Source organism: Sapajus apella, unplaced genomic scaffold, assembly GCF_009761245.1.
Source record: "Sapajus apella isolate SASKATOON/1434 unplaced genomic scaffold, GSC_monkey_1.0 scaffold14, whole genome shotgun sequence".
NCBI lineage: Eukaryota > Metazoa > Chordata > Mammalia > Primates > Cebidae > Sapajus > Sapajus apella.
Window position 1 is genome coordinate 28,760,809 of NW_022436954.1, and position 11,587 is coordinate 28,772,395.

Consider the following 11,587-nt stretch of genomic DNA (forward strand, 5'->3'; position numbering starts at 1 on the left):
CTTCAGATCGAAGAACTTCCCCCTTTTCCCACTTTGGATTTGCTCCCTGAAGGACGATGCAAGGTTAACTTCCCGCCCACCTCTTCTTGTAGGCACACAGGGTGCCCCTTAGCCAGCGAAATCTCCGCCCCTGAGAGCCTCTCACGATTTCAGGCTGACGATTTGTAGTAGGAGACATGGTTTAGTTTGATGTGGTTAAGTCAGTCATCACAGCATCTTCATACCCTCTGTCCCAAACCACTCTCCCACTCATCACCCTCACTTTCATTTCTTTGGATTATCTTTCATCTGTTTACCACCAGCCTTCACAGCCTCACCCAAGGCTGAAGCAGAGCTAGGAGGGAGTTTCCTTTCCTGGTTGAGCTGCTGACTGCTGTGGGTAAGCAGGTCCCATGAGGGCTCTTTACAGGAGCAAGAGAAAGAGAAAGCAAGAGTGAGTGGGCTGCAAAGACTGTTGCTTCATGGTTTCCCGTAAGCCCCAGAAATAGAAAGGCAGACTTCCGACTGGCAGAGCCCCTATGCTAACCACCAGACCACACTGCCAGATAAGAAAAATGTTCAATTGTGTCATACTTCCCTCATCAGCTCCAGTGTCTGAAAACGGCTCTGAATTTCAGAGAGCCTTACCATGACCCGGGGATTTCAAGAGGATCGAAGAGGGAAGACCAAGGGATCAGGAATCTTTTTCTCTCTCTCTTTTCTGGGGTAAATTTATTTTCATATTTTCAACCACAGAAGTAAAGGAAAGAAAAAAAAATCATGACAGATTAGTTATGAGCTAACTTTCTGATTTGCATATGTAAGAGAAAGAAATGAACTAGATATCGTTAGACATTGAGAAAGGGAATCTGCTAACTAGCCATGTAGCCTTGGCCTTTTTGATTTACATGTGCTCATTATAAGTACCTACTGTGTGCCAGGCGTGATGCTTGGTGTTGCGATTCAAAGAGAAATAGACATTGCCTTGTAAAGTGAGAAGACAGAACTAGATTTGGATTCACTTAGATTCCAACTCTTGCGCTCAGCACCACCACCATGGAAATAATTTTGCTTGACTCTTCCAGAGCAGCCGCAGCAGGCGTGTGTATTGTCAGCTGCTGCAGGAAGAGTGATGGCCCAGGTTTTGACAGGCTCCTAATTGGAAGGTAGGAGGTGTTGCCAGAGATCAGCCATAAAAGATATCTTTGGACTGGGGTGGGCTGCTAATGCTTGGAAGAGACTTGTGAGTGAGGCCCGGTGAGCTGTCATCTTGGGATAGGGCCTTGCCCAGCAGACAGACATGCATGTGGGGGAGGCAGTTGACAGGCAGGGGTGCAAGGGGAGGCAGCCATTCCAGAAAATGGCAACAGCAAATTGCAAACCAGGACTTCAGGACTCAGACGGGGACAAGGTAAGGAGAGCCTGTAGTGGCCCCAAATCCCAGAGTTGGAGGCAGGGCCAGGAAAGCCGCTGATGAGCTTTATGGTAAGGACAAAGGAGAAGAGACTTGGAGTCTGCTTTTATTCAGCTAATAAAGACCCAACTTCTGCACACTTATAACTGCTTAGGTCCTGAGGGGTTCAAAAAAGGAACCAACTTAGCAGAATTCAGTATTTAATTAAGAGATGATCAGATCCATGCACTGAAATTATTGCTGGGTAAGACAATACTGTGTGTGTGTCACATACCATTAGAACTTGGGAAAGCTCTTTCCTCGTGTTATCTAATTTAAGCTGCTCAACAACCCTGCAAAGCCGGTACCATTGTTTCTGTTTTTATGAATGAGTCTGCTGAGGTGCTGAGAGGCTGTGTACTTTACTTGAGTTTGTCTGGCTAGTCAGTGGCTGAGTCAAGTTCTGATCCAAGCCATGTGAGCCTCTGAACTTTCTGATACAACCTGCAGACCCCATTAACTGGGATAATACAGTAATGCATTAAGCAAGAAGGAGAAGTAAATATAGGCTGATGGTGTAGGGGAGAAGTTCAAAGGGGGAAGGCCTAGGAGGGAGAGGGAGCTATGTGTGAACAGAAAGCAAAGATGGCTTCTTGGGATTGGAAGGTGTCTTGGCATTCATCCAAACTGAGGATCACAAGTCTCGTCCACGTTCTGAGTAGGAGGAAGAGGGTCTGAGTTAGGATTTGGGCCATGCAGGGCTTGCTGTCTGGCAAAGCTCAGAGGACATCCCCTGAAGGCCTAGGATTCCACACAGAGCACATCTTGTGTGAGAGAGCTCACTGTAAGGGCCAAGGCTCCACACTATCAGATAGACAACCAGGCCACAGAGAGGCCCAGCCCTCCAAACTCTGGATTTGCATCACCCTCAAAGAATAGCAACTGGCCTTGAGCAGAATTGAGAAGGAAATACCCCCATCTGCCCTCAGCCATGAAGTGGGCTTTGCTATCCACAAAGGCCTGTGGGTGTCCTGGCAGAGAGAGGAGGTGGCACAGGCACCAGGTGCTAGGGTGTCAGGGCCTCCCGAGAAGGAACAGGTGCAAAGCAGCCAATTAGCCCAGAAGGCATCCATGGGGCAGGCAGCCTAGATCTGATGGGGGAAGCCACCAGGATTACATCATCTGCTGGTGGGTAGGCTTCATTAATTCTCCGATGAATGGAGGATTGCAAGGGAACTTTTTTCATCTTCAAAGAGCCAGAATAAGTGGTAATTAAATCGGTCTTTTAAAATAAAAAGAGTCCAAAGAGGTACAAGCCTTCAAGCTTCCCCTATGGTGTTCTGGGCATTCTGGCTTCTCTTTCGGAGGCAGGAAGAGCGTCTATTCATAGGCTATGACTTGGAGGGGCCCCACGGTGAGTCAGGCGCTTGCTGTGTGAGCTGCTGGTTGCTAATGTCTTCGGGAACTGCTAATTTACCCATCTAATTTGTTCCTGTACAAAGGGAGACCACTCAATTATTCTATTCCAAAAGAGAGGCTTGTGTTTACCATCATCTCCCCAGCAACTGTGTGAGTGTGTGTGCATGTGTGTGTGTGTTTGCCTAACAAACTTAGGCAATGAAGAAGAGGTGGGGCTGCTGCCCTTTCTCGCATTTTCAAACACATTCCAGTTCTGAGTTGAGGGCAAAGATTATAATGGGGTGCTTCGGAGAAGCCTTGGCTCCCAAGGGGGTTATAACTTCAAGGGGTGTTTTTGAAAAATCGAGCGGGTGGGGAAAGTGGCTACAAGTTCCTACCACCACAGAGGATCAATGAAGGGGAACAAACATTTGGGAGTATCTCCTTTGTGCCAGGTACTGTGCTTGGGTTTTACACATCGTATCTTGTTGACTTTGCATAAATCCCCTTTGAAGCAGATGTTATTTCAGGTTCTTGTCCTAATGTTTCTGCTTAAAGAAAACCCATACTTCTTTAGGTTGCCCTGAAAAGGTGAATCTTCTGTGAAACCTTTTCTGACTTCATTTGGTAAAATTAGTTAAGCACTTATTTGTGCTCCCTGAAAATCACTTTAGCCCTTAGAAAGATGGCAGCCTCAGTTTCCTCATCAGTAATATAGGGGTACCCATAGGGTATAATTCCATTGTGAGAAATAATGGAAATAAATCATGGAACATCATCAGTCATCATTGTCATTGTTAATAAGAGTAATAATAATGTCACCTATTATAATTATTCACCTCTAGGTTTTTTAAAAAACGTATAGGGCACGGTGGCTCACACCTGTAATCCCAGAACTTTGGGAGGTGGAGGCAGATGGATCACCTGAGGTCAGGAGTTCAAGACCAGCTTGGCCAACATGATGAAACCCTGTCTCTACTAAAAATACAAAAATTAGTTGGGTGTGGTGGCGGACGCCTGTAATCCCAGCTACCCTGGAGGCTGAGAAAGGAGAACTGCTTAAACCTGGGAGGTGGAGGTTGCAGTGAACCAAGATGGAACCATTGCACTCCAGCCTGAGTGATGAGAAACTCCATCTCAAAAAAAACAAAAAAAAAAAACTTATATAAATTTGTGGGGAACAAGTATGATTTTGTGACACGTGTAAATTGCATAGTTGTGAAGCCAGGGCTTTTAAGGCATCTATCACCTTAATAACACACATTGTACATATTAATTAATTTCTCATCATCCTCCCCCCACCCTTCTGAGTCTCCAATGTCTATTATTCCACACCCTATGGCCATGTGTACACGTTATTTAGCTCCCAGGTATAAGAGAAAAATGTGATATTTGTCTTTCTGTGTCTCACTTGTTTTACTTAAGATAGCAGCTTCCAGTTCCACCCATGTGGCTGCAAGAGACATGATTTCATTCTTTTTTATGGCTGAATAGTATTCCATTGTGTATATATACACCACAGTTTTAAATCCAATCATCCATTGATGGCCACCTAGTTTGGCTCCACATCTTTGCTATTGTGAATACTGCTGCAATAAACATGCAATGCAGGTATCTTTTTGATATAATGATTTCTTTTCCTTTGGACAAATACCTAGTAATGGGATTGCTGGATCGAATGGTAGTTCTAATTTTACTTCTTTGACAAATCTCCATATTGTTTTTCCTAGAGACTGTACTAATTTACATTCTCACCAGCAGTGTATAAGAGTTCCCTTTTCTCTACATCACCATTAGGTTGCAAGTTCCTTGAGTGTAGGGATGGTGTCTCTTTTCTTCATTGTTTTATAATAAGAGCCTAGGAGTGTTTGACACATGGCGGGTACTGGTTTTCTAGCTGACGAATGAATGAATACATGAATGAACGATGCCTCCTGCCCACTGCTGTGAGCTTCTGAGAATGGGCCCTAGTCTGACCTGCTTCTGTATCTCTAGCGTTACTGCTTTTGTCTGGCACAACAGAACTGCTCAGTGATTCTGTTGAACAGACACACAGGACAGTCAGATGGGCTGCTGCCTGGCCTGCATGGGGCCCAGAGAGTCTGGCTGTGAGCTCATCTCTATGTTCTAGTCTGGCTATGGTTAGCTTCTGTACCAGAAACTCAGAGTGTGCCCTGGACACTTCACCCCTAGTTGGTGAGCTCATCAAGGGTGGGGAGGGTGTCTTGCTTTTTATTTATTTATTTATGAGATGGCATTCGGCTCCATTGCCCAGGCTTTAGTGCAGCGGTGCAATCTCGGCTCACTGCAATCTCCACCTCCCAGGTTCAAATGATTCTCCTGCCTCAGCCTCCCTAGTAGCTGGGACTACAGGTGCATGCCACCATACCAGCCTGATTTTTTGTATTTTTAGTAGAGACGGGGTTTCACCATGTTAGCCAGGATGGTCTTGAGCTCCTGACCTTGTGATCCACCTGCCTCAGCCTCCCAAAGTGCTAGGATTACCGGCTTGAGCCACTGTGCCCAGCCCTCTTGTTTATTTTTAAATCCTCAGTGCCCAGCACAGCGCCTGGCACGCAGGAAGTGCTCAAATGGCTTTCCTTAGCCTCTGAGGTCCCACTGCACTCATAGAAGAGCAGAGTTTCAAATGAACTTGTCATCTTTCCCCTATTACCCAAACCTGTTCAGTTTCCCCATTTCTGTTTATTAAAGACCCATTTTCTTAATTACAAAGATCCAAGACTCCTCAAGAGTATTCCACCCTAATGAAAACAGCACAGGCTTTGCAGTCAGACTTGAACCCTGGCAGTGGCAACTACTAGCTGTCCTGCCTGGAGAAGTTGCTGACTCTTCCTGAGCCACAGTTTTCCCTTTCATTGAATCTGGATGATAATACATACATCATTCATCCATTCAGCAAGCGTTTACTGGGCACCTCAGACACAGCAGGGACTGTTCTAGGCACTGGGGATACATAGATGTCAACAAAACAAACATTGCTCTTGCTTGAAAGGAGCTTGCAAACTTGAGGCGGGGGACAGACACTAATGAAATAAGCAAGCACACATATAGTATGCCAGATGGCGATACGTGCTAGGGAGAAAAATAACACAGAGAGGGAAGATGGAATGGGCTGGCCCAGGCTATTAGTGTCTTACTCAGGTGATGAAGGAAAACCTTTCTAGTAAGAAGAACTCGAATCTGGGTAAGAATGTTCCCAGGAGGAGGAGAAGAGCAAAGGCCCTAAAGCAAGAGTTTGAAGAATGACAAGGAGGGGGGGTCTGTGTGGCTGAAGCAGAGGGAGGGAAGGAGGAAGGGAATGTAGGAGAAGGGGATGCAGAGATGGCTGGTTCCAGATATGCAGGGCCTTATAGGGCTTTGGCTTTTACTCTGGGCAAGAAGGAAACTTTGGGAGAGCTTCCAGCAGAGGAGTGAGATGATCTGATGCAGGTTATGAAAGGATCCCCTGGCAGGGGAACAGAGAATGGCCCCTGGCCTGTGTGGATGTGTCAGAAGCATAAGGCTGGTCATTCACAACCCACAAATGACCTCGGCGCGAGGGATGAGTGAGATCATATATGACCGCGCTTGCACGAATCTGGCATAGGGCAAGTGCTCAGGCACAGCAGCTGCTATAGATGGCCCTGCAGCTGCCTAGCTAGAGCTCCCTTGTCTCCTGCAGACAAGGCTTAGCCAGTCACATGAGTCCCTCTGTCACTGCCCACTCAGTGATGCCCACTGCCCCCACCTCCTTTCTTCAACCCTTCACTGATGGTGAAGCTCCTAGCACAGTAGCTTCACCTCCAGCCTCTACCCACCCCACCTGACCCCACCCCACCCCACTCCACCCCACCCCAACCCCACTCACATCCTTCCCCTGTTCAAGAGTCTTCCATGACTAATGGCTTATTAAATCCACATTCTTGGCCGGGCGCAGTGGCACACACATGTAATCCCATCACTTTGGGAGTCCGAGGCAGGCAGATGGCTTGAGCCCAGGAGTTTGAGATCAGCCTAGGCAACGTGGCAAAACCCCATCTCTGTTTAAAAAAAAAAATTGAGCCAGGCATGGTGGCTTACACGGCTACTTGGAAGGTTGAGGTGGGAGAATATCCTGAACCCAGAAGGTCAAGGCTGCAGTGAATCACAATGGCACCACTGCACTCCAGCCTGGGCAATTAGAGCAAGATCTTCCCTTAAAAAAAAAAAATCCACATTCTTGGAGACAAGCAACTAAGGCCTTCCATAATAAGCTGCATTTACGTTTCCCACCCATATTCAACTGTTATCCCAAATATATTGAATACCTACAGAGAAATATGGTTGGGTGCAATATGTCATGCCCAGCAGAATCACTGAGGAAACTGACCACCCTCATGATGGAGCACTGATGGTAATGGGTCTTTCCCTCAGATTCCCCAAACCCCCAGTATGCCCTAACCATGGTGAACATGTATTCCTGCCTGTCCTCGGCTCCCTTCTCCCACCAGGATACTGCGAACTCCACAATGATGAGTATCTCTTAGAGCTACAGAATGGCTTGTGGTTTCCAAACCAGTTTTCTTTGACTACTCTTATCTCCCTTGATACTTGCCCCATGGGCCCCTCATCCACAACAAAATGCCCTCATTTTATACCTACTAGTTCTAACAAGAGATACAGGTTCCAGCTCATGGATTCCCGTATCTGATTGCCTGCCCCAAGCTCCTCCAGTCATTCATTTCTCTATCCTTTCTGCACAATTCACAAAGGATTGGTGTGAGACCAAGGACAAATAATAAGTGGGACCTGCCGGCTATGGATGGAACAGTGACGTCCCTGACAACATGTTTCTACCAGCCTGGAAATCAGGCTCTCCCATCCCCTAACACATCTACCAGTTGTGATGGATTTAAAGGCTAACGTTGAGGTTGCTCCACAGGGGATAGAAGTATTGGCACCTGGACTGACACTTACGACCATGTGGATCTTGGAGCAAGATACAAGAGACTCTGGTCCCCAGCATCAGTATTCTAAACCAGCATGCCTCGGGCCGTCTATTCCCTACCATGGATGCCAAAGCACAGCCAGCTATTCATAGCTGTAGGATACAGATGCCCCTGTCATCATAAAGGGCAGCCCTAAATGCTATTATGGGGTCTAAAAACTGAAAATGTTACTGTGGAACCTTTAGGTTCTGATAGCTGGCTATGCCTGGTATGGCGGGTGGCCTGGGATGCAGTTTCTCGACTCAGTGCTGGGACACCTGGTCAGTGCTGCACCCACAGTGTCATTCCGATCTGTTTGGAACATGTGACTCTTCTACAACACCATGGGCCAGGAATATCACATTATCCTGAGCAGCCACCAGGACAAATAGAAACGTGGTCTTGTCTGTTTAGTCCCACCTCCTCCACAAACTACCTTTACCATAGTCATGATGCCCAGTAGGCAGGCCAGCACATGTGGTGCCCTCAAGCGCCCCTTCTAAATGTGTCCTCGACCACCCCTTCTGCTTTCTGCATCTTTGTGACACCCTTCCAAATGTCGGCCTCTACCTCCATGACCCAAATCTGACTTAAGAGTTGTGGTCTGGAGCGGTGGCTCACGCCTCTAATCCCAGCACTTTGGGAGGCTGAGGTGGGTAGATCGCCTGAGGTCAGAAGTTCGAGACCAGCCTGGCCAACATGGCGAAACCCCATCTCTACTAAAATACAAAAACATTAGCTAGGCATGTTGGCAGGCACCTGTGATCCCAGCTACTTGGAAGGCTGAGGCAGGAGAATTGCTTGAACCTGGAGAGTTGTACCGGCCCAGGGAGACAATGGCCACATTGCAGGTGATGACCACAGCCCAGCCAACCACTGCATCCAGGAGACTGCCCATCAGTTACCCACATCATCTACCAAGGGACCCCATTGCTGGAGCACAAACAGCTTCCCTTAGGGGATCCCTCACTCAGCATTTGTCACATACCTGGAAAGGGTGGTTAGCAGACAGGCCACCAAAATTATAACTCTCCTCCCACTTGCTTCCCATTAAGTACAATAAACCTCATTGTCATTGTGGCTGGAACTTCCCTTCCTGGGCCTCCCAAAGCAATTCTACTGCTTAAAGCTATCTCTGGGCTAACTTGCATGTACACATAGATAAAGCCACATCCCAGTGGCTGGACCTCATGCAATGATGGGCCTCCTATCGGCCCCCATGAGCAGGCCACTCCCTTATTTGCACCACAAAACCACCAACACCAAACACTTCTGGTCTAGGCTCCTAGGTCTTGCCCTGTCCTGTGCTGGGTCAGACCATCAGAACATTGATTGATGTTATCAAGTCTGGTCCCTGGCTTATGAGTCCAGATCATGCATCTATCCAAATGTATAAATACATGTCTATATTTGTGTCTTCCTAGGCTTACATAGCACAACCAGTGCCACAGCCCACCCCAGATGTTAAAGGAACATGAGAGATTGGAAGCCCCAGAAGGAACCTGCTTCACCTGTTCCACTCCTAGATCACTCCCTCCTGACGTCCCAACTACCTAAACTCGCCTGCACACTGTTAACGCTGACAACCTCCTTAACATTTTTCTGACTGCTCTGCAGTGTAACCCTGCTGGTTGCAGTCCCCAGTCAGAGGCAATGGGCCATCTTCCTGCCCATTGTCCTGGGTGTAAGCATGACGTCTGGGGCCAGAAGCGTGGGACTACAATATGCTTACAACATCATCACACCAGGAAAACTAGCAGATGCTTCAGAGAAAGGTCCTAGGTTCTATGAGCCCACGTAACACAAAAAACAGCTGCACTGGAAGCTTTCACTGAAAGGAAAAACCCCTAACTGCCAGCGTGGCAGATAAGAGACTAGCTCCAGATGATATGTTAGCTTCCCAGGAGTAAACACTCTCAGGGAACATAGTGTATCCTACCGGATGTGGATAAATATTGCAGGTAAAGTAATCCAAATTGCCCAACAGATGTACCACCAAACCGAAACCAAATTCTACATGTGGTCCCCTGACTTTCCTAGAACTTGGATGTCCCCTGTAGCCTGGGGGGACCTTGTTTTAGGAGGCCCTCCTGCCCACAAGTGGACTTACATACTGCCCCTCCTATGTATAATTGGCACAGCCTTCATACAAGTATATTAGCTCTTCAGATGGTGAACCAAATGTTAGGGAGTGAATTTTGAAGAAATTGAGTTGGGTGCAAAAAGTTGCTCCCAGCAAAATGTCATTTGATCAAACAATTCCCCACTGGGACAGAAACCATCAGGGCACCCCGCCCCTCACCACCCACTCAGCCCCGCTCACCTCTGTAGCACCTAGTAAGTCACATGCAAGAAAACTCACCCTTGCTCTCTTTGATTGACTGCCCCCAGCCTGACCCCTGCCAGAACAGATCACTCAAAATTAATCCTCCCCTCTCTACCTCCTCTTGGCATTATTCAACAGGTAGGCTTCTGTCCCATATCTACCTAGGTCTCCAGCGCCAGGCTCCCTCTCTTCCCCAGAGGTCAGGGAGCCCTCTTCTCAGTAGGGCCCTCACCCAAGGACTCCATTCAGTGCCTATACCTGCATAAGTAATAAACCTTTGAATTGCCTGTGATCACCAGGTCAGGTGTGGTGATTTTGATCTCCAATACCTTTAAATGGGTGAGACCAGCAGATCTGGTTCCTTTCACTGGAATATTGTCATGGCCCAATTCTGCAACCAATTGACTTCATTACTACCAACCAACTGCACCTCCAACTCCTCCAACTGACCCCACACCCAGACCCTTACTTGGGCTATTTCCTAACAGACACACCTGCTCTGCTTAAGAAAACCATCATTGAAATCACTGGCTATTAATTCCTACTCAGGCCTCAGTAACTCTGTGAGCTGGAGGAAGTTCTGTAGCTTTTCTGCACCTCAGTTTTATCACCCGTAAAATTATGATTGCAATACTTACTTCATTAGGGTATTGCAAGGACCTAGGAAAACATTCTATGTAAAGCTCATAGTACGAGCCCGACAACAAGGAAGTTTCCAGGTAATTGCTCACCAAGGGGCAACTCAATTTCTGCTTCCTCCAGAAAGCCTTCCATGCTGATGTCCACGCTGATCTCTCCCTACTCCAATCTGATTGCAGTTTTGGTCAGCACCTCACTATTGACTGTGTATTTGTTCTCCATTACAAATGTGTTCATTTTGACTTCCAAATAAGATAAAAAGGTCTTGGAAAGAAGTGATTGTATTTTACCTGCCTCTCTACTGACTTGCTGTGTCATCTTCCTCTTAACTTTGGGGGGACTGAGTTGATTTCCCTGGGATGCAAATACATGGCATACGTGCCAACATTTTCCCATCCTGAAACCTTAGGACACACACCAGTGTTCTCCTCTTCTCTCCAGAACCTGGGTCCACACTCACAATTTTTCTTAACATCATACTTTGGACAGTATCTACCAACTTATCTAATGAATATGTGTGGAGTACTTCCTAGGTACCATCCCCCTTGGTCAGTTTCTAGAAGTTAAAACTGTGGACATCTTGTATCTGCCCTTATGGAACTCACCCCTTAGTGGAGAATACAGACAATATGCAAATACACGAATAAGAAAATATCAAGTAGTGACAAATAGAATGAAGAAAATTGAATCGCAGTGTGTTAGTGCCTGGGGAGGAGGCTATTTTCCAGATCAGGTATCCAGGGAAAGGCCTTCTGAGGTTCTCCCTTGATCTGGGAGATTGGATATGGACCTAAGAATATGTATTGCTAACATGCAAATGTAGGAGATTTGGGAAACACTGGCATAGTGAATGAGGTGAGGGCAGAGAGTCAGAAGATGTAGGTC

At 47.0% G+C, this 11,587-nt stretch overlaps 1 long non-coding RNA gene across 1 annotated transcript; it reads left to right on the forward strand.

Moving 5' to 3' along the window:
* Positions 1-228: 228 nt before the first annotated feature.
* LOC116555141 lies at positions 229-10,977 on the forward strand. Its single transcript, XR_004270398.1, has 2 exons — positions 229-705; positions 9,162-10,977. It is a non-coding gene; the product is annotated as an uncharacterized LOC116555141 (long non-coding RNA).
* The last annotated feature ends 610 nt before the right edge of the window (positions 10,978-11,587 follow it).